Source organism: Marmota flaviventris, chromosome 20 (assembly GCF_047511675.1).
Source record: "Marmota flaviventris isolate mMarFla1 chromosome 20, mMarFla1.hap1, whole genome shotgun sequence".
In the NCBI taxonomy this organism is placed as follows: domain Eukaryota; kingdom Metazoa; phylum Chordata; class Mammalia; order Rodentia; family Sciuridae; genus Marmota; species Marmota flaviventris.
In genome coordinates, this window is record NC_092517.1 from 22225234 (window position 1) to 22253185 (window position 27952).

The 27952-nt window shown below is 45.8% G+C and overlaps 1 pseudogene; it reads left to right on the forward strand.

The window, feature by feature from the left end:
- The first annotated feature begins 8658 nt into the window (after window positions 1–8658).
- The window catches only part of LOC139703062 (zinc finger protein 420-like), a 29599-nt pseudogene continuing 10305 nt past the window's right edge, over window positions 8659–27952 (forward strand).

Here is a 27952-nt window from a genome sequence, read left to right on the forward strand (position 1 = left end):
GGCAGGTGCGGAAACTAATGAATGGGGGTTTGGTGATAAGTTGGGTGGCAGGGGACATTGATGGCTTGGAAGCTCTGGGTCCTGGACCAATCTGGGGGTGACCGGGAGGTCACCAAGGCTGGAAGAGTACATGATAAGGAGTGTCTGGTTCTGTCTGTGAGTTGGGTTTCCTGTCACTTGAGAACCATGATCACCAGTTGAGGCCACATCTTCAAGCCACCACAACTATTATTTACTCCATCTTCTTCCTATTCTTTATTTTGGGTCCCAGGGATTGAACCCAGGGGCCTTCAGCCACTGAGCCCCATCCCCAGCCCTGTTTTATATTTTATTTAGAGATAGGGTCTCCCTGTGTTGCTTAGGGCCTCACTAAGTGCCTGAGGCTGGCCTCCAACTTGCGATCCTCCTGCCTCAACCTCCCAAGCCACTGGGACTACAGGTGTGGGCCACTGGCCCGGCTCCTGCCTTTCTTTATCTTTCCAGGCAATTTCTGAGATCTTCCTGGTGCCTGAACTATTGAGTGACACAGATGAGGCACAGCAGGATAGGGGGGGCATGTCCCAGGGGGTCCCTTCCCCTTCCAGAGGCTGGGCAAGATCTGCAGGAGCCGGAACTCAGGCAGGATGCTGCCATCTGGTCAGGAAGGTAGGAGACAGGACGGTCCATGGGGGAATAAGGGACACTCTTGTGCCTGATCCTGGAGATGGGGCTCCTGTAGGACTCAGGTTCAGGGACCACTCCCTTAGGCTCCTGGGCTCACCCCAGACCAGCCCTGAGCGCTGTTGTAAGGAAACCAAATGCCAAGGGACAGTAGCTAGGAGGGATCTGTTCCTCCCACTTCACCACTGGTGAAGGCTTCTTGTGACACCCCAGGGCAAGGACTTTCTGGCGATGAGTTCCCACCCGCCCAGCCTCTAACCTGGGTGAGCTGCTGACCTACTCCATGGGGGCAGAGTCCGAAGACTTGTGTCTCCACCTGCCATCGTCCGCCTCCTCAGTCCCCAGGCTCCTTGGAATGCACCACCCTGATGGGCCAGGCGGGTCCTGGAGCCTGGCGCCAACGTCCCCACGCTGTGTAGGCCTGTCGTCCCTGAGTGGTGCAGCATGGGCAGGGGCTGCTCCTGGAGGCAGCGCACATTGGTGGCCGCGGGTCTGGGCGCTGGGCCGCTGCTACTGCTGTGCACCCTGCACCCTGGTGAGTGACGGCCCGGGTGACAGCCCAGCTCCCGCCGCCCCTCCGAGCTCGGGGTCCCAACCCCCAACCCCACAGCGGCCTGTCCCCTGGAGATCGCGGGGCCACCTACTGTCCCTTCAGTGGCTCCAAAGGCAGGAGGGGGTGGAGAGCATTTGGCCACCCTGGAATGCAGTCCCCTGGAGGTAACCGATGGGAGCAGGACCATCACCGTGAGGGGACACTGGACTCTCTTCAGTCTTCAGTTGTCCATTTGTATCCTTGGCCCTGCCCCCTGGAGTCCCCTGCAGTCCACACCCTAGGAACACTTGGTGCTCCTCTGGACCCCCCTCAGGTCTGGTCTGGCTGGGAGATCTGGGCGGCCAGTCCCCACTGTGCAGGCCCCAGCCACTCCCTGGCCAGGAACAGGACAGCATGTCTACTTGGAGTGCTCAGAGGTCCTCCTTGAAAATCTCCCAGCAGCCCATTTCATAGAGGAGGAAACTGAGGTCAGAGTGGACCACAGTGTAGATGGTTAAGTGGTAGCTATGTAGTCTGTCTGGAGCTGGGGGTTACTCAGTGGCCTGATCTTGGTGACTGTCATTTCCCTGTGTGTGTGTGTGGGGGGGGATGTTTGGGGGTCTCTTCTGGCCTCCCACATCCCCACTGTTGGCTCTATGAAACCCTTGGACCCTCCAGACAGCTGTGTATCTCAGGGAGGGAGAGACAGCAGGACTCTGGGATCAGGGTGACCCAAAGAATGAGGCCCAGGGAACATTTACCCACAGAGGGACAGAGGGCCTGGGCTGGTGGCCTAAAGGCCACTCAACAAGCCCTGTTGAGTGAGGCTGTGTCTAGGAAGGTGTAGGTGTCTGTCACAGCCCACAGCAAAGGCACAGTCAGCCCGCACCCGGGTGCCCTTGGGGATAGCACTGAGCTCCTGCAGCTTTGGCATGAGGACCTGCCTGTTCTGGCCCTGCCTCACCTCTCTCTGGGACGGAGGCCAGGGCTGGGCCAGGGTCCAGGTGTGCAAAGCCAGGGGGAAACCTGGGGTGCCCACCGGGCCTCTGCCCACTCCCCCAGCCCCTCTGCCACTCCCTCCATGACTAGATGCAGCTGGGGCCTCTCTGGGCTCAGGAAGGAGCTGGAATCACCTATATATAGGGAGACAGGGCCTTCCTAAGTGGCTGAGGCTGGCTTTGAACTCAAGATCCTTCTGCCTCAACCTCCCAAGCCACTGGATGACAGGAATGCACCACCCTGCCCAGCTGTTTTAATTTTTACTTTGAGACAGATTTCATCAACTTGCTGAGGCTGGCTTCCAACTTGTGATTCCCCTGCCCCAGCATCCCAAGTCACCGGGTCACCTTCTGAGTTCTGACCCTTCTGACGTCCCTCCTCCCACCAACTGGGAGACTGGCTTGTGTGGGATAAGGAAGACAGAGATGACACTTGCTGTGGCACACAACTGTAATTCCTGTGACTAGGGAGGCTGAGGCAGGAGGATTGGGAGTTGGAGGCCAGCCTCAGCAACTCAGTGAGACCCTGTCTCTAAATAAAACACAAACTATGGCTGGGGATGTGGCTCTGTGGTTAAGGCCCTGTGTTCACGGAGATGTCCTTCTACATCTTCCTTCCTGGAGAGGGTGAGGGAAGGGGCCCAGGGACCTCCGGTGCTGGGGACAATGGGCATCCTGAGCCTGAGCAGAACAGGGTCTTGGAGACTCTGTTCGGGAGCCCTGCAGTGTAGGTGCTGCTGGTCAGCCAGGCTGTGGGGTGGCTGTCTGCTTGCCGCGTCTTGCAACACTGCCACCAGCCACAACTTATTAACTGGAAACTGGGTGGTGTGACCTTTGCCCACAGCATGGGGAGTCTCCAGATAACCTGTCCCCTACCCATGGTGGCCTCTCCTGGTCTCTTTGACATCCCTGCTCCCTCCTCCAGCCCCTCCCCCGCCTCCTGTTTCTCCATTTTCAAAGCAAAAACGCCCTTCTCTCCCCAGCATGGCTCCTGGTGGCTGCCATGAGTCACCCAGGCCTTAGCTCAGGTCCAGGCCTGTCCCCCTAGGAGGGACTTGGAGCTGAGGACACTGGCCCAGGCTGTCCAGGTAATGGGAATGGGTCCCCTGGTGTGGCCCTGCTGGAGGGTCTCCGGGGGAGCTTTAGGACACCCCTCTTTAGATCCTCTGTCCTCTATATCCCTGTCTGTGGCCAGCCTGCCCATCCGGGTCCTGTGGTCTGGGTGCTGGGCGGGTGTGGGTGTGGGCAGGGCTGGACCTGCCCTGTAATCAGTGGCCACAGCTATTTTGGACTTTTCTCTGATGCCTGACCACTTGTCCCCACTGCCTGCTGGCCCTTGGGGACTGCTGCAGTCTGTGATCTGCCCAGGAAATAATGGCCCTGGGCAAGGGCGGTGCATCTGGTCCAAATTGCAGGGCCCTGGAATAGACGGGCTGCTCTCCAGAGCTGCCCTCTCCCAGCTGTGGCCCTGGACACACTCCTTCACTGAGTGACCTCAGGCTAGAGGGGCAACTCTCATCTGCAAAATGACAAGAAGGACCCGCCTTCTCTCTAGGTGGTGAGGTGTCCCCCCCAAAAGCTCAGCCCGGGGGACAGCTGCAGTACCTGGCCAGCATCCGTGGCTACCTGGGGCCTCTCCCGACTCTGAGGGACCAGCCAACATGGCTTCCCTCTCCTGGTGAGTGTGTTGTTCTGGGAAGGCAACCATAGGTCCCCCAGAGGTCCCTGAGTCCCAGTCTGGTGATAGAAATCCAAGTTCTAGAACCATCCATGACCCCCAAGGGTCTCAGGCAGGTCTCTGCCTCCTCCCAGTGCCCTGGTCACAGGGGAGCCTGGCTCTTGTTCCAGGGACACATGGCATAGTCTGGGGTGTGGAGGGACCCTGAAAAATGTGTTTTGAGACAGGGTCTTGATAAGTTGCTGAGGCTGGCCTCCAACTCACAATCCTCCTGCCTCAGCCTCCCAAATAAATAAAAAGGGCTGGGGACGTGGCTCAGTAGTTAAGTGCCCCTGGGTTCAATCCCTGGCACCAAATTATTCTATAGTGTTAGGGAGACCAAGAAACGTAGGAACGAGATTATGTTCCCAAGTCCCAGATGTGTCCAGACCCCCGAGTCCATGGCTTGCTCACCCCATACAGCACTGACACCTCTTCTCTGTGTCCCCACAGCATTTGAAAACACGTCCCTGGGCTCCATTTGGCTTAGAGGGGAGAAGAAGAGTCCCCTGCAGTTACTCTATGACCTGGACCAGGTAGGTGGACAGAGCCAATCCCACCGCTGCATCCCCAGCTATGGGGACCCAGAGTGCCTGCGTGTACCTGCTGGCAAACAGGACTGGATCCGGGGCATGGGGGTCATGATCCTTAGCTCAGGCTTTGTCTAGTGAGTGACAAGGGCAGGTCTTGGGGATACACTGAGACCCCTGGGGTCTCCACCCACCCTTCCTGCAATCCCTCATCCCTCCCGCCCCAGAATTTTAGGAGCCCCACCCTCTTCTTGGCCTCCAGCAGAGGACCATACCACCCACTGCGCATGCTCGTAAGGCCATTGCCCATACTCAGCTCCCAGTGCGCACCGCGCACGCACCTCCACCATCTCCCTGTGCGCTGCTTATTGATTTAGGATGGAGTTACAGCCGGAAAAGCCCATTGTAAGTTGAAAAATATCCTTTTTTTAAAATTTTTTTTATTTATTTTTTTTTTATTTTTTTTGCACCAGGGATTGAACCCAGGGGTGCTTAACCACTGAGCCCCATCCCCAGCTCTTTTTAAATTTTAATTTTTATTTAAGAAAATGTTTTGGTATCGCGGATTGAACGCAGGGACACTCAACCACTGAGCCACGTCCCCAGCCCCTTTTAAAGATTTTTAATTTAGAGACAGGGTCTCTTCCAGGACATCAGCCCCTTCTACCAGTGGCGCCTCTTTGATCTGTACAAGATGGACTTCCTGCTCTTCAACTACTGGGCCCCCTGGTACCTGCGGCTGCGATAGGGTCCCCGTGGTGGCCGCAAGAAGGGCAGTGCTTTCCCGGCAGGGCCTGGGACGTGGCGGCTGCGTGGGCGTCTGCGATGGGCCCGAGAAAGACTCCCCCTTTGAGAACCACTGCAAACACATTTACCGAGCCAGCCACCCATCTGGGTGCAGGTCCCCCGTGGCCAGATTGGGGTACCGCCTGGCTCAAGTGGCTGTAGTCCTGTCACCCTGCCTCTGCCTGTTTCTTCTACCTGCTCCAAGTGACAGGTACCTTCCCAAGCCGCATCCATTTTGTCGTTCTTAGGCTGCAAGTGGCCAATTTGAGGGTCAAATCTGACCCAATCCTGCTCATGGGGCCATAGAGCAGAATGCTACCTTGTGGCTCCTGTGGCCCCAACCAGTGCCCTTGCCCACCTCACCCACCTGGGCAAGGACAGACTTGGCCAAGGGGAGAAGATCTCCATTGGGCCAGTCTCAGGATCCAGAGTGAGCTGCCTTCCACTCTGCGGGTCACAGATGGGTCCCTTGTGGCTGGCCCCGCCCCGAGTTCCCCTTTGATCTCAGTCTTTCCAGATGCTACATCTTGTCTTTCTGGGTGCCAGAGGAGCCCTGGGCGCACCTTGGTGGCAGATTACATAGGATATTGGTGGGGCTGGGGGTGGAGGAGTTCTGTTTTAGAAATAAAAGTGTTTTGTTACTTTTTGATTGGATGGAGTTTTTCTGCCTCTCTGGTGCCTTTGCTGAAGGGACCTGGGGCTGTCAGATCTTGGGAAAATCCACAGGTTTCCCTTGCTGCTGAGTGGCCTAGGAAATCCAGATGGCCGTGAGGGTTTGGAGTACAGTGATCGCAGAACCTGACTTAATCTGCAGCGGTCCCCAGGTGTGCAGAGGGGGTACCCTGGGGCAGCAGGAGTGCTAAGTGCAGGTATGAGGGTCCATCCAGTGACAACTTGGAGACAGTCTCATCTTTCACTATGACCAGGCTAAGGATTCAACACCAAACCAGCTCAGCCAAGCGTTGTCCTTAGAACGACTGTGTGTGTGTGTGTATGTGTGTGTGTGTGCATGTATGTGATTGGGTACGTGTTTGTTGGGCCCTTGAGGACTGCATGGAACCAGGAGGTTCTGGAAGATTCTTCCTGGTGTCCTCTTTGGCTGTCCTCAGTTCTTGATCCTTTCTGGGTGGAGCCAGGACATCTGGCCACTGCCCTCTCAAGGCAGGGTCCTCAGTGTGGTCAGTGGATGACCCAAGAGAGTCCTGTGCTCAGAACCGGGTGACACAGGAGGTGCTCGGGTGGCCTTTCATTTGACACCCCCTTTGCTGGTAACTATTAAGACAGTACCCCGTTCCTCAAGTGACAGACAACAGGAACTAAAGTTCACGAGGCATTTTTTATTTTTTGAGAACCAGGGATTGAACTCAGGGACACTTGACCATGGAGCCCCATCCCCAGCCCTGTTTTGCATTTTATTGAGAGACAGGGTCTCACTGAGTTGCTTAGGGCCTCACTTTGGCTGAGGCTGACTTTGAACTCAAGATCCTCCTGCCTCAACCTCCTGAGTCACTGGGATGACAGGAGTAGGCCACTGAGCCTGGCAAAACCCCTCTTAATCTGTCTTGTAGATCATTCCAAATCAATATACAGAGTTGGTTCTTCACTTTTAAAGTCTACCCAGTATGTCTGAGTAGGTGTAAGTATCAGTAGTTTCCTACTAGTAGTGTTTGGTTGGTTTGAGATCTTTCACTATTTCTGACAGTACTGTAGTGACTAGCATGTCCTATCATCTTGACTTCCATGTGTATTTGGATCAAGTCCTTAGTGACATTTGCTTTATTTCTCTTTTTTCTGGTCCAGGGGATTGAACCCAGGGGTGCTTAACCACTAAGCCCCATCCCCAGCCCTTTTCATATATAGGGTTTCATGAAGTTGCTTAGGGCCTCACTTAAGTTGCTGAGGCTGGCCTCCAACTTTGGGTCCTCCTGCCTCAGCCTCCGGAGACATGTACTTTCTTCCTGAGCCTCACACCAGTCCTGCAAGATGATACATAATGACCCCACTTCTACACACCAGAAAAGAGAGACTCTGAGACAGTGACCAGTCCACGCAGAAGTGGGATTTCAATGTACAAAGTTTATTACTATGTACACGTGTGGTAGATGTGGTTCTTGGGGAGGCAGAGAGGTCCTGGTCTCCCGTGGCCATCAGGGCATTCCCCTCACAACAGACTCTGCAGCTTCTGCCCAGAGCATGCTGAGGAGAAGGTGGCTGAGAGGAAGGTCAACACAGACCTGGGGGCATTAGGAGAAGCCCCTCGATGGCTGATTTGCTTCCCTGAGCCAGGGGTCATTAGTGTCGCTGTGCAGAGGGAATGGCGGGTGTCCGGCTTGCTTGGGGAAGTGGAGGCTCAGTAACTTGAGTTCCCAAAGGTGGCACTGGGGTGGCGGTGGTGGCGATGGGTTGATGCTGGCTGATGCAGTGTGCTGTGGAGCCCTGAGCCTAGGGAGCCAGCCACAGCCACACCTCACCCCGGGAACACAGCCAGTGGGGTCCAGGGGTGGCAGAGGGGGCTCCCGCGGGGTGGTTTTAACCAGAGCGGCTACGACCTGTCCTCGTCTCTCCCACCTAGCCTGATGACCTGCTGGCTGCCCAGGAAGGCCAGAGTGCAACACAGGCTCACCTCCTGTGGCCACCAACACCCAAGCCCAGACCTGGCAGGTCCCTGTGGCATCCTGTGTCCCTGCCCAGCGCATGGCCAGGGGTCCTCAAGTGCTACCCATGCATGAGGTGATGGGCAGGGACACCTCTCTTCACCAGACCCCTTCTAGGGCACCCTCTTTAGTAGATACATGTGGAGACATGTTGGCTGGCACTTCCACCCAGGGGGACCCACCCGCTGCCTGTCTCTTAGGGATGGAAAATGGCCTGTCCCTCTCTCTAGGAGGGACCTTACATTATTCCCTCATGGGGCATCGGCATGTGAAATCCCCCAGCCCCTCCTTCCCCAAGCTCCCTGATGCCCCACCATTTTCGCTCCCTGCCATTCTCTGAAGGCTGGCCTTCATGGCTCCCAGGGGGAGGCTCAGGTAGGAGGCCAGAAATGGGGGACAAGGTGGGGACCCTCTCCCACATGTAGCCACCAGGCACTAGATAGATCACATTTCACCTAAGGGGGGTTCCATTCAGGGTCTGTGACAGGACTTGGGGACCTGATGGTCCTGCGGCTCCATGAGAAGGGGACAGTGGGGCTTAGGAGCAGAGGCCGAGGTGCATGCTGTGTGTTAGAGGCCGGGGCACCTGGTGGGGCTGGGGCACCAGGAAGCTGGGGTGCAGGCCTTTGTCCCAGACCCTCGAGATCATGATGCACTGTCGCCAGCAAGTGAGCCCTGTTGCTTTTGGTGTGTGTCTGGGGTGGTTCTTTCCTATACTGCGCCCTCGGCAGGCCTGTGGTCACTGGAGGGCTGCCAGGGCGGGACTCACCCTGGGACGGGGATGGACCTTGTGGCCACCAGCTTCTTCTGCACGGGCAAAAAGTCCCTGGGGGAGGTGTTCCTGCTGTCCCAGACTTTCAGGGACTCGGTGGTGGACTCTGTCATCCACAAGAACCTGCAACACGTGTCCTCTTGTGGAGGTGGCCCCCTGAAGGCGTGCTTGCTCTTCTGGAACTTTCTACCTGGCGGGCACCCTTCTGCGTGCTTGACCTGGGCACCTCTCTGGAGGCCCCTCAGCCTGGGCTGGGACAAGGTGGGGGACAGTAGGCAACAAGGCAGCTCGAGACTGTCCCCAGAGCAGGGCTCCTAGGGCCTGGGCACTGGGGACTCTGCCCCTTGAATGCCCTGGAATGCCCTGGTGGCAGGGCTGGGGGCACAGGGGACTTAGGGGTCTGGGCTTTGGGTACCTGTATGGAAAGTTGTTGGTGAATCTGTCTTGGGTCTTGCTCTTGAGTTTCTTATGTTGGGGACACCACTTGTGGGTTCTCGGTTCCATGGTGCAGGGTGTCAGGATGGGACCCTTTTAGCCATGGCTGGAAGGCAAGAGGTGTCCTCTAGTGAAGGGCAGGGATGGGACACAGTGCTGCAGAGGCCCTGCTTAACTCTCCCCCTCTGTGGAGGACATGCCATTGTCACCTCCAGATTTGGGGAGGGATATGGAAGCTCTGAAAGGCCAGTGCAGGGGACAGGAGGGCTTTGGGTGGGTGCTGGACTACATGGCCTCAGAAAGTTTGGGTGGGCAGAACCCAGAAGTCCCTCAAAGCCATTCCATGGTGGCCATACTAGTTGCCTACATGAGGGGCACGGGCCTAGCACCTTGACTCCTTCGGCTTCCCAGGGGCAGGAGTCCGGGGCAGCCCTCTGACCTCATGAGCATCCATCATGGATCATCTCTACCACTGGCCACTCGCTGCTCCCCAAACTGACTTGGGACTATCCTTCCTGGCCACATGGGCTGCCAGAGCTCACCAGGCAGCCCCATCCCCAATTCTGAGCGCGACCACGGTGGGGCATGGGTCAGACAGTCCAGGAAGGACAACAGGAGGGTTGCTATGGTTTCCCCAAGGCTGGACCCCTGGCCACAAGCCTCCCTTGGGAGGCTCAGCTGGAAGGGAGGCCTAGCCCCAGGGGGGACCTCAAGCAGATGCCGGGCCACTGCGCTCTGGTTAGGAGAGGCCATTGGGGCGGACGTTGACCATGGTCCTCACTGTCACCCCATGGAGGGAGCCTGCACTCCATGGCTCTGGCCAGGAAGGGCCCATAGAAGCCTCTGAGGTCACAATCAGGGCAACAGATAAATCCTGGGTTTTGCTGGCCCAGGGAGTGACTGTGGACAGCAGAGAGCAGGTGGAGACGTCACTGTGGCTGACCTGTCCTGGCGGACCTTGTCATGACCCGAGATCCAGCCCCCAGGTACCACCAGGCCGGGGTCTGGCCTGGGCCTTGGACTCTGCAGCCTGAATTCCTGTCTTCTGCCTCTCCACTCCCCAGTTACCATCATCTGCCAGGGGATAGCGTTAGTACCACCTCAAGGGTTATGGGGGGCATCGGATGTGGTCACACGTGTCACATGCTTAGAATGATCTTGTGTCCTGGGGAGGCCTGGCAAGGCTGAGAACAGCTGGTCAGAGCTGCTTGTCCATCACCCCTGCATGGATGAGTGAATATGGACCAGGGTTGGAGTGTCCTTGGGCTAAGATTGTTCTTCTGGAAGCAGGAGGTAAGAAGAAAGGAGAGGCAGGGAGCAACAGCCCTTTCTCCTCTGAGGTCACTGGGCCTTGCTCAAGAGTGTGAATATGAAGGCTAATGTACACGTGTTAGGGGGGGAGCTGAGAAGCGGCCCCGAGGACAAGGAACTCACTGAGGGAATCCTTCAGCAGAAGGAGGTGGAAGGACAGGGGGTGTGGGGAGAGGCTGGGCTAGGACAGGAACTGTCCAGCCTGGTCCTGGGCAGCCCCTGCACCTCCAGGAGGGGCCATCTTTTCCTGCACCAGGTAGTTGATCTTAGGTGGGGGAGGGGGTTGTGGAGTAGTGTCCCTGAGCAATGGCCTCCTGGCATAGGGGACCTGGGGTGACCTTACTCTCCTGTTGATGAAGACTAAGAACAGACTGATAGGGAGACAGTGAGTGGGAGGGGGACAGGTCAGAGCTATTAGGAGACTCCCAGGAGATTGCTTTCCCCTCCCTCCCTCCCTTCCTCCCTTTATGTTTCTTTTCTTTCTCTCTCTCCCTCTCTCTTTCTTTTTGGTGCCAGAGATGGAACCCAGGGGTGCTTAACGACTGAGTCCCATCCACAGTCCTTTTTACTTTTGTATTTTGCGACAGGGTCTTGCCGAGTTGTTGAGGCTGGCTTTGAACTAGAGATCCTCCTGCTTCAGCCTCCCGAGCTGCTGGGATGCCAGGCCCAGGCCCCCAGCCTGGATCGCCAGGACACTTTTAAAGGGAAGTAAAATGAGATGTTTCAGGGAACCTCACCAGAGCTGTGCAAATCTTCAACTTAACTTTAGGTTTGCCCATTTCCTCTCTGGGCCAGAGGATCCTGCCAGCTTCCTAGACAGTGGCTTGAAACGTACTGCAGGAAAGGGCATCTTTGGTGACACACACACTGGCTGGGGTAACTGGGGCACAGACACTCCCTTGGGCAGCCCACTTGTTTCAGTAAATAGATTCTGGAAACTTCTTCTTCCACCATTTTCCAAAATGTCACTCCACTTCTTTCATTTTTAATGGTTGAGTAGATTCCATTATATGGACACACCAAAATTTGCTTAATCATTCACTCATTGAAGAACATTTTTGGTCCTTCCCACACTGGGGCCCTTGAGAATAAAGTGGGTTGGGTGTGGTGGCTAAGAACTGTAATCCTAGCTACCTGGGAGGCTGAGGCAGGAGGATCGCATGTTTGAGGCCAGCCTCTGCAACTTAGCAGGACCCTGTCTCAAAATAAAAATTTAAGAAAGACTGGGGGTGAGGCTCAGTGGTAGAGTCCCCCTGGGTTCCATCCCCAGTACAAAAGAAAAAAAAAATCAATAAAGAGATGTAAATGTTCATGCACACACATAAATGAACACAAGCCTTCATTTCTCTGGGATAAGCGTGTATCCATTGAGTTTTCATTTCCACTATCAAAAGGTAGGATTTTAGGGCTGGGGCTGGGGCTCAGCGGTACAGCACTTGCTGAGCATGCATAAGGCACTGGGTTCGATTCTCAGCACCACATGTAAATAAGTAAACAAAATGAAGGTCCATCAACAAATAATAAAAATATTAAAAAATCATGGAGGATTTTTAGAGAATTCTGAAACTAGTATCACTCTAAAGCCAAAAGCAGACAAATACCCACCCGGGAAAGGAAACTTTTGACCAATATCTTTCATGAACACAGATGTAAACATTCTTAAAAAAAAACTATTGGCCAATTGCATACGAAAACACATGAAAGAGAGAGCACATCATGATCAAGTGGGGTTCATCCCAGGGATATAAGGTTGGCTCAACAAACAGAAATCAATCAATGTGACTCACCACATCAAAAGACTTAAAGGCAATCATCACATGATTATCTCAATAAATGCAGAAAAGGTATTTAACAAAGTACAGCACCCATTCATGTCAGAAAACCTAGGGATAGAAGGAACATCCCTCATAATGTAAAGACTGTGTATGAAAAAAACCCAAGCCAATTGTGAATGGAGAAAAATGAAAGCATCTCTTCTAAAGGCAGAAGCAAGGCAAGGATGCCCACCTTCACCATTCCTATTTAACACTGACCTTGAAACACTAGCCAGAGCGATTAGGCAAGAAAAGGAAATTAAAGGGATACAAACAGGAAAAGAAGAGCTTAAATTATCTCTGTTTGCCCACAACATGATCTTATATTTAGAACATTCCAAAAAACCCTACCTGATTTCCAGAACTCATAAATGAATTCAGCAAAGTATCAGAATGAAAAATCAACAGCAGATTCATCATTGGAGTATAGGAATATGAGTGTTTTAAAAGTGGCCACCCTCCCCACAATTGAGCTACAGTTTCAGTGCAATCCTTACCACAAGGCCAGTGATATTCTTCATGGAAGCAGAAAAAGATCCTAAAAATTCACATGGAGATACAAAGACCTGGAGTAACCAAAACCATCTTGAACAAAAGGAAGAGGTCAGAGGACATCACAGTACCTCGTTTCAAAACTTACCACAAATCCATAGTAGTTAAGACAGCAGGATATTGACATTGAAACAGACACGCAGACTAACGGAACAGGCCAGAAATGCACCCACACACCTACAGTTAAATGATTCTCAAGAAAGTCTCCCCAAACATCCAGAGGTTAAAATACTGCCTCTTTATTAAATGGTACCAGAAAGACTGGATTAACATGGTAGACTGAAAAGTGACCTACTCTCTCTCAAGCCACCCCGGATCACACTAAGATGGGTCAAAGACCAACATGTAGGGCCTGAAACTGTAGGAGGACATGGGTACATGTAGGTTTTCTGGTAGGACCTCCAAAGCTCAGAAAACAAAAGCAGAACAAACACTAGATCTTCAGCTCCCTGCCCAGGGCACGTGTGATCTCCAAAGGGCTTAAGGGTCTCCTCACAATGACCCTGATGGGTGCAGCACACAGGCCTCTCAACAGGCAGCCCTTAGTAGGCAGCCCTCATCCCTGGCATCTCTGCCCTCCTGAGCCCCCTCGGCAGACCTCTAACAGCTGCATCCACCTCTTCTGCTACTAGCAAGGACTCTGACATTGTGCACACTAAGCAGCATTGTACAAGCAGTGCACCTGCAGTTTCTTCTCTGAGGAGAGTCTTCTTTGAAAAAGTTGACACCTCTGAGTCTGCCATGGATGGCTTCTTGCTAAAGACATGTAGCATGTTTTTCATAAATCCCTTATCTTCAAAATGCCAGATTGTCTTGTGATATCATCATTCCTCTAATGGGCTCAGAAAAAAATATTTTCATTTATTTACAGTTTTTATCATTTTTTTAAGTTTCACGTGTAGGTGCAATTTTTTTTTGAAATCCTCTACACCTACAGAATTAACTCAGAAACTGACTACTATTTTTATATATAAATTTTCTTCCACTATACTTTGGAAGTGATTTTAGGACTTCAATTGTGCCATTCTCCCTAAACTAGTTCCTATTAAGTGTTTTCCATGTTTGTATTCTATTTTCTCTCCATTTTGAAGAGTGATTTGTTTATTTGTTAATACAATTTATTACATCTCACAGGAACCCAGATTCACCCTTTAAATTTATTTCACTAATTAAAAAAAATAGTTACTTACTCAGGACCCCTGCTTTTAGAGAGCTTTGAATCACTGTGACCAAAAAACAAAAACTTAGAGGGAGGAAAAATTTATTTTGGCTCATCATGGTTTCAGAGGTTCATTACAGTCACTAACACCATAGCTTTGGGTCAAAGCTGAGGCAGAGCATCAGGATGGAAGGGTGTGACAAAGGAAATCGGCGCAGAACATGACTGCTCTGAAGCTGAGAGAGGATGCCATTCAACAGGGACATTGTATAAACCCCAAAGGCAGACCCCAGGAAACTACTTCCTCCAGACACAACCCATCTTCCTAATTATAACACCCAGATGATGCATATCAGTGGATTTGTTTGTTGGGCTCATAATCTAACCATTTCACCTCTGAGCAGTCTTGAAGAATTTCATACATGAACCTTTGGGGAAAACCTCATACCTTATCCATAATACCATCTCATTTTAACTGCACTTTATGAAACTGAACAGGAAAAGTAAATACAAATGATATTTTCTGGCATCAGGAAAGTCCAGTACCTTGGTTCTTTAATCCATGTATCAAGTTTTGGTGCCTTTCAATTTTGCATTAGAAAATAGAAATCACAATTGAGACAGTGGAATTCAAACATTGTTCCATTGCCTGTTAATTATTCAGAGTGCATATTCTTAGAAGTACATTACATAGAGACCAATTTCATTCCTCAGTATCTCTTGACGCTCCCTGATTCCCTTCCTTTATCTAAATGTTTATCTTCTATTTTCAAAAGATGCATTTTTTTCTACTTATTCCACATATGAGATTAAATGTACAACACAGTCTTCTGTGTCTGGCTTATTGGACTTAAAGTACTGCTCCCAAATCACATCCATTTTCTTGTAAACAGTTGACTTTGTTCTTCTTTGTGGTTGAATAAATCTCCATTGTGTATGTATACCACATTTTCTTTATCCATTCATCAGTTAATGCACACCTGCTTGATCTCATAACTTAGCCATTGTAAATCGTGTGGTTGTAAACATGGGAATGGTTAGTGTGTTGTGTCTTTAATTCTTTTAAATGTATACTGAAGAGTGATCGCATAGATTAGCTGTATCATATAATTTCAGTTTCTAGTTTTCTAAGAAAATCACATAATGATTTCCATTCTGGCTGTACCATTTCATTCCTACCCACATTATATAAGGGTTTCCTTTTCCCCACATTCTTGCCAGCACTGGTGGTGGTTTTTATTCTAGATGATGGCTGTTCTGACTACAATGGCTTGAAATCTCAGGAGAGAGTTCATTTGCATTTCCGAGATGGCTAAACATGTTGAAATGTTTTCACAAAACTGTTGGCCATTTGAACTTCTTTCAGAAGCTTCTTTTTGTTTGTTTTTTTGGTCCAATTGTTGAATGGGTTAATTTGTATTTTATTTTCATGTTGATTTCTTTAAAAATATATTCAAATATAATCATTTGTTGGAGTAGCAAATGGCAAAAATTTCTTTTTCACTATGTTGTCTCTTTATGCTGTTATTTTCCCCTTTGCTGTGCATAGCCATAACCAGTGTTGGTCCTTGATATTATTTGCTGCACTATGAGTATTTTTTAGAGAGTCACTGCCACTCACCATGGCCCTCACAGGAAATGGCAGCTAGGTTTCCCTGCATGGAGTGAGCTGGCTGTAAAATAAAGTTAGTCAAAGGAAGGCATCAAAGCCACATGACACAGGAAGTAATTGTAGAAAGTGTAGATGGAATGGCTCTTAGGAGTTGAGCTTCCACACTGGAAGGAGAGCATGAGAGCCCAGGTTTGGTTTATTTACATGGGGGAATAGCAAAGGTTTTGCCATAGAATGTTCTTTGGCCACTTAATGTAGGAGGTGGGCTGTCCAGGCACAAAGGTAATGCCCAACTCCAGGGCCACCAGAGCAGCCTCCCTGGCCCAGCAAAGACTGAGGTCCCTGCTCTGCATAATGCATTAAGTGGGAGGAGCCACCAAATCACTTGGAAAGCCAAACCAGAATCCTCTGGGCTCAGGGCCTAGTGAAAAGGCTACAGAAACTCAGGGTGGCTCCCCACACCTACCTACTCCAGTGCTTCCCTTAGGTTTTATTTTAACAATTTCAAAGTTCTGGGTGTATTCTCTGGTCTTCAGTTCAGTTGACATTTACCTGTGAATATTCCATTTTCCCAGCATAATTTGTTAAAGGATTTCTTCACTCCAGTGCAAACTTTGGAACCTTTGTCAATAATCAACTGAAGGAAATTCTGTAGGTCTCTGTAGATTGTATCATCTCACTGGTCTCTGTGTCTCTTCCCAGAACGACTCTGTTTCTCTCCCTATGGTGCAGTCGTATAATTTGAAGTCAGGAATAGTGAGGTCTCTGGGTTGATGGTCTACAGAATTTACAGGGTTACAGAATTGCTTCCTATCCTGGGTTCTTATTATTCTATATGATTTTTAGGATTTTCTAGTTCTGAGAATAATATCATGGGTCATTTGAAGGAGATTGTATGGAATCTGTAGGCAGGTTCAGTTAATCTGATGACTTCATTAATCTGTCTATGATGTTTATTTTCTTAGCGTTTTGTAAATTTGCTTGTAGTGGTATTTCAGTTCTTTGCTTAGACTGGTAACTAAGCATTCTACGTTATTTGGAAAAGAATGAATTTCCTGATTTATTTCTCAACAGAGTTATTATTTTGGCTAAGGTTATTGATTTTTGGACCTTGATTTATTTATTTTGCAACTTTGCTAGACTTGTTTATCAGCTCTAAAAGTCTTCTGGTGAAAACTATACAATTTTCTAAAGTTTAGATCATACAATTAGCAAACAGAGATAATTTGTCTTTTTAAAATATTTAGTTGTAAATGAACAAACAGTAGCTTTATTTTTATGTGGTGCTGAGGCTTGAACCCAGTGCCTCACTCATGTGAGGCAAGCCCTTTGCCACTGAGCTACAGCTACAACCCCTCTTTTCCTATTTGGCAAGAGGCAGATATAAAATGTTACAAACACTCCAACTAACATTTAAGTACTTTAGTGTACAGGAGTGGTGATTGTGCACATTATTTGATTGCCCATTATTTTTAGAAGAAAAGCACACAGCTCTTTCCTATTCAGTAGGGTGTTGGCTTAAGTTTGTTGTATATAGCGTTTATGATGTGTAGGTAAGTTCCTTCTAAGTTTCTTTAGAATTTTTATCAAGAAATGATGTTGAATTTCGACAAAAGCTTTTTCCAGCACCTATTCAAATGATCACATGGGTTTTATATTTTGTTCTATTTGTATGTGTATTATAATTATTGTTTGTTGCATTCCTGAAAAGTAAACAACGTGATCATGTTGAATGATTATTTAAGGTGCTTTGAATTTGATTTGATTTACTATCTTTTTGAGCAGGCTTTCATCTAAGTCCATCAATTATATTTGTAGTTTTCTTTCCTGTTATGTGGTTTTTATGTTGAAATTTTTTTGTGGTATTATGGATTGAACCCAGAAACATAACTCTGAACTACAATTCCAGTTTAATTTTATTTTGAGATAAGGTCTTGCTAAGTTACTGAGGCTGGCCTTTAGCTTGTGGTCCTCCTGCCTTGGCCTCCCAAATTGTTGTGAATAGAGGTGTACAAAAGAGCTGGGCTCTTGTCTAGTTTTGATAACATCGTGATGCTGGCTTCATAGAATAAATTTGAGAGAGTTCCTTGCTTCTCTATTTGTGGAATAATTTGAGAAGCATTATGTTAATTCCTTCTTAATGATCCAGAATTTAGTATGAAATTCCTGTTGTATGCAACTGTTTTATTTTTTGAAGGTTTGGTATTACTGCTGCAATTGCATTCTTTTAAAAAATTTTTTTTGAGGAACTTTATTATTTCTTTCCTACATGACCTTAGTGGAATGTATTACATTCACAATTATCCATTCACACCACAATTTTTCATAACTCTGTATATAAAGTATGTTCATAGCAAATTATGCCATTATACATGAGTTCTTATTGATTTTTTTGCATTACAATTCTTAATACACCGTTATAACACAATTTATCTTATCTGTTTGCACATAAGGTATGCTGACACCAAATTCAAATTTTCATATGCATATTTTGTATAATTATAACCATCTCCTTCCACCATCCTTGCTATACCCCTTCTCCCTCCCTTTCCCTCCCATCCCTATTCCCTACCTAGAGGTAATCTTCCTCCCCACCCAAATTTGAGTCACCCCCCTTATAACAGAGAAAACATTTTGCATTTGTTCTTTTGGGATTGGCTAACATCACTTACTATTATCTTCTCCAATGCCATCCATTTACCTGCAAATGCCATGATTTTGTTCTTTTTTAGTGCTGAGTAATATTGCATTGTGTATAAATGCCACATTTTTTATCCATTAATCTCCTGAAGGACATCTAGGTAGGTTCTACAGTTTAGCTATTATGAATTGTTCTTCTATAAACATTGATGTGGCTGTGGTCCTGTAGTATGCTCTTTTTAGGTCCTTTGGGTATAGTCCAAGAAGAGGGATAGCTGGGTCAAATGGTGGTTCCATTCCCAGTTTTCCAAGAAATCTCCATACTGCTTTCCAAATTGGCCATACTAGTTTGAAGTCCCACCAGTAATGTATGAGTGTACATTTTCCCCACATCCTCGCCAACACTTACTGTTTGTCTTCATAATAGCTGCCATTCTGACTGGAGTGAGATGGTATCTTCGAGTAGTTTTGATTTGCATTTCTTTGATTGCTAGACATGATGAGCATTTTTTCATATATTGATTTGTCGCGACCCCTTGCCCGCAAGGAAGACACAACTCAGGAATCTTCTTTCAGCAGTTTATTCAGGTCCCTGATATTTCTTCTTCTTTCCCTCGGATGCCCCTCCCAGCCTTAATAAAGCATCTCAAGCCCCAATGCAAAGCTGCCACGTGGAGCTTTCTCATAGGGTGATAAGGGATTACGTGCCAACTCTCCAAAAAAGGAGTTGTTTATCACAGGCCACAGTGGAAGCCGGCGCCATCTTCTAATGGCGGCCACAGTCTATAGGAACGGCTCACCACAGTTCCCCCTTCTGTTTTATAAAACAATGCAGGCGAAAGTAGAGGTCCTATCCCACTGTGCAGAAGTGGCTGCAATGTATGGTTCAGTCCTAAGGAGGCGCCTTCCCCAGACCTGATCCCATATCAGCCGACGCCTTTTTTCGTAGGGCGGGGCGTGGACGTCAAACCCGCATGAAATAGGACATGCTTTCCTTGAGGTCCGTTGAGGGATCACTCAAGTGCAGTGCCTTGCCTCGCATCCTGCATCGTGAGAAGTAGGATAACACAGGTAGCCTGGTAATGATGACAAAATTTAAGTTGGCAACACAATCCCTAAGCCCCAGAGGAAGGTAAAGAGTCTGTAGCCGAGAAGAAAGACCAGTCCTGAAACCCATCTGCGTACAATGGTAACAAGACCTGCAGAGTGCAAGGGCTATTCAGCACTGAGAAAGCATAGGAAAGAGGGCATGCCAATCCCAGTGCAATGTAAAATTAACTTGGGGTGCAATGGCCATGCCCAGAAATCACTGTTTAAGATGTGCAAGCCAGATTTGTGGAGAAATGCCATTTTTTAAGGCCGCAAGAGCCTGTACAATCATAGCTTTCTCTTGCACATGGCGAGCTTTAAGGCGACAGAGAAGCCACAAACAAAGCACAACACCAAAGCAACACATTGCCCCAAAAATGTTCACTCCCACCCATTCCTTAAAAAAGGAAAAGGCAGAGGACAGCCAACTGGTGAATTGACCCAAAGTCACTGGTTCGACACGGGTACTATTCAAAACAGCAATCTGAGTTAGTTGAGACTGGATCAAGTTTTCTGCTTCCATGGACCAGGTTCCGGATAGATACTCTCCGATGATGCGGGAGGCATTTCTGGAATCATAAAATCTGACAGAGGTTATACATAAATGTGCACGTTGATCAATACAACCCAAATGTACTAGAACAGACAATTCCTCAACTTGAGCTTGAAGCAGATCTATCCTGATTAGCAGCCAAAATCCCAGATAAAATGTGTTGATTAATTTTACTTTGAGATTTAAGTATGGTGGATGTTTGTTGAATAACCTGATTAATAGTGGCAGCAGTTTGTACTTGGCTGGCCATGGCTACTCCAGCTGTAACTGCTGCAGCAGCAGATACCGCCACAGCTGTCACTATAGCTGCCGTAATTCCAAAATCTCTACGGGCTCTAATCAATTCAACAATAGGAAAAGATTCTGGATCTGCAGTAACCGGGATCGGGACAAAGGTTGGAATTTTCATAACCACTGCCGTAGTCCAGGAGCCATTCCAACACTCAGACAAGTAGCAGGTAACATTAGAACAATTAAGCATCCCCTGTAATGTAACATTAGCCAAAAGAAACAGGAACGGAGATTGGAGACAGACTGCTGCGGAGGGTAATGTAGCATTAAACAATTGTGAATTGTGTGAAGTAATTTTAAGTCTCCTACCTCGCTCCAAGTCTTGGGTACTGCCAGAAACATTAAACAGCCAACTTTGGACTCCTAATATTTCCCTGGGGAAACACAAGCACGGACTAGACTAGCCCAATCTGAGGGATAAAAAATCTAGTAAGTCCCTCCACCTGAGTGAGAGTGAAAGCGGCATCTATGCCATAAGTGCAGATGGATTCTGCCAAGGTTTTAATTATCTTAAAGTCTAAAGGCTCATGATATCTTCCCCTGTTATTGTCCTGAAATACAGGGTATGCAAGTCCCATATCTGTATTAACTGTCCTCCAAACTTGCGCATGAAAAGACCTCCCGGAACCTTGGCTCCCCCCCCACATACGGGGGTGGGGCAACAGGCATCATATCTTCTTCTAAATTTTCAACCTCCTCCTCCTCAGAGTTTTGTTGACCTATGTTAACTCCCTTCCCCTTCTTACAATAGGCCTGCGTGCCCTGTGTCTCCCTTTTCTTCTTTTTCATTTTTATCTTATGTAGTTGTTGTAACAATATATCAAGGTCCTCAGAACTCTCTGAGTCGCTTGTGTTCTCAGGTGTTTTTAATTCGGTCAAGTCTGGGTAGAGCCTTCTCCTATTTTTATCTTCAGGCTCTTTTGCCTTCTCACTACTGTTACTTTTAATACTCTCTGCCACTTCACTACATGATCCTTCAGATTTTTCCTCATGCAGTTGCTCAAGAATAGCTTGACCCTCACTCACAGCTTCCTGGCATTTACCATCTGTTATACATCCTCTAACTAACTTCCAAAGTGGTATAACGCCACCCTCTAATATGCCCTGCTCAGAAGCAAAGTCAAGATCTTTGCCTAATTTATCCCAACTAGGTACAGTAAGGCTGCCCGAAAATGCAAACCACGGTGCAGCGATATCTATCTTCTGTAAAAATCTCTGTAAAGTACTATGTTTCACTTCCAGGCCCTTGGAACATAACAGGCCATCTAGGGCCAGGAGAAGCGGACTTGAAGATGCGGCACCCATGACACAACAACAAAAGAAGCACAAAAAACAAAAGCGAAAGTAGAAGCAAAAGTACACAGTGCAGCTGCAATAAAATGTAATGCTCTCTCTGTGTTTACAGAGGAGCTGTCCCGCTTTGGTCGCGGGTCCCACTTACTAGGGACTAACCCCGCTTTGGTCGCGGATCCCACTTATTGGGACTAACCCCGCTTTGGTCGCGGATCCCACTTACCTGGGACTAACTGGTGCACCACCCCTGACTGTTGAAAGTTCTGATTCCCGGGTTTCGGCACCACTTGTCGCGACCCCTTGCCCGCAAGGAAGACGCAACTCAGGAATCTTCTTTCAGCAGTTTATTCAGGTCCCTGATATTTCTTCTTCTTTCCCTCGGATGCCCCTCCCAGCCTTAATAAAGCATCTCAAGCCCCAATGCAAAGCTGCCACGTGGAGCTTTCTCATAGGGTGATAAGGGATTATGTGCCAACTCTCCAAAAAAGGAGTTGTTTATCACAGGCCACAGTGGAAGCCGGCGCCATCTTCTAATGGCGGCCACGGTCTATAGGAACGGCTCACCACATTGATTGACTATATATCCTCTTAGAAATGTCTGTTCAGGTCCTTGGCCCATTTATTGATTGGATTATTTTGGGGGGTACTTGTTGAGCTCTATCTGATGTGTGAGAAGTAAAAAAACTGTTCCCAGGATGTAGGCTCCCTGTTCACCTCAAAGATTATTTCTTTTGAAAAAAAAAAAAAAACTTTATTATGAATCCATCCCATTTGTTCATTCTTGGTTTTAATTCTTGTGCTATAGGTGAAAGACCTTTATTATTTTTTAAATTCATATTTTTAATATGGTGCTGAGGATTGAACCCAAGGCCTTCCATATGCTAGGCAAGCACTCTACCACTGAGCCATAACTCCAGCCCCACTTTTTATTTTGGGCTTCTCAATTTATCTGCTTCGATTTTGGTAGATTATATGCACCCATGCATTTAATGGTTTCTTCTAGATTTTCCAATGTACTTTAATATTCCATTAGTACCTGGAATATTTGACAGTAGTCCCTAATAATCCTCTGAATTACATTGGTTTCTTTAGTAAGAGCTCCTCTTTCCCCTCTGATTTTAAGAATTCAATCTTCTCTTTGATTTGCTTGTCTAAGGGTTTTTTTTTTAATTTTATTTATTTCAAAGAACCAACTGTTTCTTCATCAGTCCTTTGTATTATTCTTTCGTTCTCCATTTTCTTATTTTTATTTCTGATCTTTATTCTTTCCTTGTACTAATTTGGGGAATAGTTTGCCTTTGTGTTTTTAATAAGACTGAGTTTTTTTTTTTTTTTTTGGTAGTATTTTGCATTTTTCTTGCTGTTGATTTCTTATTTCAGGCTATAATGGCCTGACAACATACAAGGCATGAAGTCTCCATGTTTATATTTGTTAGGAAGTCATTTGAGAGCTTAGATATGATCTATTTTGGAGACAGTTTCATCAACACATGAAAATAAAGTGTAATTAGCTATTGTTAAAGTACCTCATAGATATTTGTTATGTCCATTTATTTGAATACTGTGCTTTAACTACAGGTCAGTTTTTTCTTCTAAAATGAGGGCTATTTTTGTAACAGAAAGGTAAATGTGGGCACATATAATCAGTTTCACATGATTTCAGGAACTTGGATTAAAAAATGGTGGCAAATGTGTTGGCACTGGATTTTGAAAGAGTGGAGTTGGTAATACATTTTTTGATCAAACTGAAATATGATAACTGGGTTTGATGACTCACACCTGTGATTCCAGTGAGGCAAGAGGATTTCGAGTTCAAAGCCAGCCTAGGCAGTCGAGTGGTATCCTAAGCAAATTGACAAGATCCTCTTTCCAAGTAAAATATTTTAAAAAGTTGGGGTTGTGCCTCAATGGAAAAGTGCTGGGTTCAATTCCTGGTACAAAAAATTACAATGATTGTGTAAATTGTATTTTTTTCATAAGCACATATGTGTGATATTCTTATGGGCATTCTGAAAATAGCAGGCATCTCTGTGCCACTTATATGCCAGGGTTTGGTTTGCTCCCATAGATGAGCAACCTTACTCTTGTCTCACACAGCTTACTGTCCTTGGTTTGTTCCTCTGTTTTGTCTTCCTAGCCCTATCTTGTATCTAGGTGTGGTACATACAAATGCAGGGCTGATGTCCTAGTGTGGATGAAGGAGACCCACTCTGGGCTAACACAAGAGCAAGGAGACTGGAAAGCCCCTGGGACTGAATGCCTGCTGAGATTGAGGACACTGATCAGCAGGGAAACGAGGTTTGGGTTTGACACACAGGCAAATCTTTAAAAAGTAGGTGTAAAACAGGATAAGGTTGTGGACGACCACTTAGAGTTCTTAGCTTGTGTCAAGAAACTAATAATAATAATAATAATAATAATAATAATAATAATAATAATAGTATAGTGTTACTTAAGATAGGAGAAAAAATCATTTTAATAATAAATGGTATAAAACAATTCATATAAAAAGGAGGGAAAAACAATAGATATGAAGGAGAGACATTAGAAAGTCTTTCAAAAAAAAAAAAAACAAAACAATATTAGTAAGGTACATTTGTGCTAGGGATGTGGCTAGTGGTACAGAAGTTGCCTTGCTTGTGCAAGCACCCAGTTTTAATTTTCTTCATTTTTTATAGTGATTAAAAGAAATTAGTTTTTAAAATTTTAATTATTCTAATTTGATATATTACAGCAGAATGCAATTCAGCTAATATTATACTATTAGAGCACATTTTTTCATGTCTCTGGTTGTACACAAAGTAGAGTCACATCGTTTGTATTAACACATATACTAAGGATAATGATGTCCACCTCATTCCACAGTTTTTCCTACTTCCTTATCTCCTCTGTTCCCCTCCCACCCTCTGCCCTTTCTAATGTTCATCTATTTCTCCCATGCTCCCTTCCATCCCCACTATGAATTAGCCTCTTTATATCAGATAAATATTTCAGCATTTGTCTTATTAGGATTGGCTAACTTCACTTAACATTATCTTCTTTAACTCCACCATTTACCTGCAAATTTCATGATTTTATTATTTTATTGCTGAGGAATATTCCACTGTGCATATGTACCACATTTCTTTATCCATTCATCCACTGAAGGACATTTAGGTTGGTTCCACAGTTTAGCTATTGTGAATTGTGCTGCTATAAACATTGATGTGGCTATATTTCTGTAGTGTGCTGTGTTTAGGTCTTTTGGGTATAATCCTAGAAGAGGGATAGCTGTGTCAAATGGTGGTTCCATTCCCAACTTTCCAAGGAATCTTATTGCTTTCCATATTGGCTGCACCAACTTGAAGTCCCACCAGCAATGTATGAGTGTATTTTTTCCTCCACATCCTCACCAACAGTGTTGTTGTTTGTCTTCATAATAGATGCCATTGTGACTGGAGTGAGATGATATCTTAGTTGTAAGTTCTGTGTCTAATACATTTCTTTGCGTACAGATGCCAAGGTTTTAATAATTAATTAATAAGATTATAACATCACCAGTGATGTTCTGACTTCTCTTGTGTGTTTTTTGAATTTATTTCTATGTTTCAGTTCTCTTCCACTAATCTGTTTGTATACTCCTTGCTACATATCTCACCTTTTGGGTTACTGTAAGTTCATAGTAAATCTCAGTGTCAGATATTTCTGTCCTTTAAACTTATTCTACAGAATTGTTGACCACTCTGTATGGCTGCCTTCTCCATATAGCCTTTAGAAGCAATTTTTTAATATTTATGCAACAGGTTGTTAGGATTTTATCATGGTTGGGTTTAAATCATTTATTAGAGTTGTAGATAACTAATGTATTAATATTGAATGCTCCTTTCTATGTTTGGTAGTTGTAGGGTCCCCCCAATTTACAAGAAGTTAATCATCAGTGTAGGTGACATTCTGGGTCTTATAAGTGGCATCAGAATTAGGTCAAAGACTGGAAGTTTGAGACCTGAACTAGTGACATTTGTGCCAACCAGTGTCATAAATATGTTTTTTTTTTAAATACTTTTAATTATGGATGTACCTTTACTCTTTACTTATATGTGGTGCTTAGGATCAGACCTGGTGCCTCACACATGCTAGGCAAGTGCTCTGTCATTGAGCCACAATCCCAGCCCCCCAAAGATTAGAAATTTGGTTGATTTTTCTGCAAATTCACACATTTTCTTTTAGAAAAATAAATTTTAAAGGACATTCTAAGTGAGGACCTTAAACAGACTGCAGCTATATGTCTATTAACTGGTGAGAATTGTGACTCAGGAAGACTAAGCATTTCCTTTCTTTGCAAAAGGGATCTGAGGTGTTTGGACTTTACAGAATTATTTTCTAACCTGTGCAGAATTACCTGACTCACTGCTTAGGAATGAGCCACAGAAGGCTTCAGTGTTACAGTGAGGGTGCTCTACATTTTGGAAAATATATTTATTCTAACATGTCAGGATTTTTTATTTTTTGCGTTTTGTGAACGGTGACTATAATCATCTACTAACCTGATTTTTCTTGTTGTTCCTTTCTTAAAATCTTGATACCATACAATTCCAATTGGCTCAAGTATTTAAATATTTTGCTATTGAAGATTTTTAATTGGTTATTTGTGTACATGTGGTGATTCTGCTCTGATGTCATGGTAATTCTTTCAATAAAGTAACTATGTTTAAGTAATTATGATCCGTCCAAATGTGGAGTTCCTACGTGGAAAATCTGTGTGGACAATTCTAGTGTGTCTAACTGATCTCAACTTCCTTTTGAACACAGAGATGACATACTGTGCCTCTTTTATGACTAATAATTTTATTATGTATTTCTCAAAGCCATCATTTTCATTGTAATATTGCCTTGGTTGTATGAGTTTTAAGTGACTTATTGTTACCATTATTTTTCCATTTCAATTACATTAAAAGGTCTTTTTCATTAACCATTTCTTTGTCTCAGTCTTTTGAACACATACATGCTGCTGTCTGGGCCTCTATTGTACCAAATTTATTCACTCATTGAACTGCTTATAGAACTTGAAATATTTCAAGTCTGTCTTTTCATGAAGTGGAAGTGTCACTTTACGTGTCCCCAAACATTAATATTTTATGAATATTTTACACACTGGGAATGTGTCATGGTTGATATTTGAAATTAATTTTATTGGGGAGGTCAATCTATCTCATAGATAGAAAGCAGAGAGAATAACTACCAGATTGTTTTCAAAAGCTTTTTTACCACTCTTTTTGTCTCCCTTGGGCACAATCACCTTATGAGAATATCTTTGACAAGTCTCATTTGCCTCTGGAATGTCCTCCAAATTTCAATCACTTATGGCAGAACAGTTAGGAGTTGGGATTTTATTCAGTGCTTGCATTATGGTATATATCCTTCACTTACTCTTATGTGGAATATATATACTGTTTTTGGACTTATGTATATTCCTCTGAATTTGATAATGGAAAGTATCTTATTACACAATTAAGGTCACTCTCCTACATGACAGTCAGTTCTACTAACTCTTAATTCAAACTAAAAACTGAATAATGCTTTGGCCCATGTGCTATTGTTCTACAAATTTTTATTTCAGGAGCCATTGACATTCGGGGATGTGGCCATTTATTTCTCTGAGGAGGAATGGGAATGCCTGGATCTTGCTCAGCAGAATTTATATGGAGAAGTGATGTTGGAGACCTACAGCAACCTGGTCTTTGTGGGTGAGCATAACTTGCTTCAAAATTCCTAATTATATTTATTTAATTTTCTTCCCTTGAAGTATATCTTTTGGGAACTTCATCATAAGAATTAGTTTCAGATTCATGCTTTCAATAAAAAAAGATGGGGTAGATCTTGGTGCTGACAAGAAAATGTTAATGATGTTTCTTTTCATCCTTAATGTTTTCCTTTGTTGGCATGATATACATCCTTCACTTGACATATGGTTTCCTTAGAGGAATGCAGTGATGTCAAATACTGTGGCCCACATATAGCAGAGGACATAGTTGAGGTAGAGGAGGAAGCCTAAGTTCAAAAATGTTGATTGAGAAGTTATACAGCAGAAAACATTTTTGAGAAGCTTTGATTTCTTTCTCTTCTTATCATAGAAGAACCTGTTCTGTGTTTTGTGCTTTGAAATTATCTAGTCTCCTTCTTTTTCCCCAGTAATGTCTCCATACACACAAATCAACAACAAAACACTCCCCTTGCCTTGTGAGTGTCAATATTATCTGACAGCTCTTCCATACTTTTTAAAAATATTTTTTAGTTATTAATGAATTTCACATTTATTCATACATGGTGCTGAGGATCAAACCCAGGGCCTTATATGTGCTAGGCAAGCACTCTACTACTAGTCTACAATTCCAGCCCCTCTTCCATTATTTGCAAGAAATGTCTGCACATTTCTGGAAATCTCAAGGTCAACCCATTGTAATACATTACTATCATAAGTCAGTTTCTCTAATCTTATTTGTACATTTTTTTTTCACTAAAATTTCCTTATCAGAGTTCTTTCTGAACATGTGTAATGGATTTTCTGTGAAATTATC